Below are 306 nucleotides of genomic sequence, written 5' to 3'. Positions count from 1 at the left end.
GATGCCAGATCTGCAAAACCCTGGACGCCTAATACAGGAGTTTAATTCCTGCGTGTGACATTCCCTGTGTGCAGTGGAGTGGCACGAATAAAATTAAAAAGCCGCTTAGTATGGCTTATAGTCATCTAGCACTCCCAGGGCCCTCATCCCAACTTCCATAATCAAACTTAAATTACTGATATTTAGTGAAAAACCGGCGGCCAATACAGCCAACATCTAACCTGAAGCAAGCAAGCTGTTGTTCCCCAAACAACCCCTCTCCTCCCTATTGAAATATTCCATTGCTGTTTGGTGATTGTTTGTGTT

Source organism: Penaeus monodon, chromosome 15, assembly GCF_015228065.2.
Source record: "Penaeus monodon isolate SGIC_2016 chromosome 15, NSTDA_Pmon_1, whole genome shotgun sequence".
NCBI lineage: Eukaryota > Metazoa > Arthropoda > Malacostraca > Decapoda > Penaeidae > Penaeus > Penaeus monodon.
The sequence above is the reverse complement of the archived record's forward strand: the minus strand, read 5'-3'. Positions refer to the sequence as shown.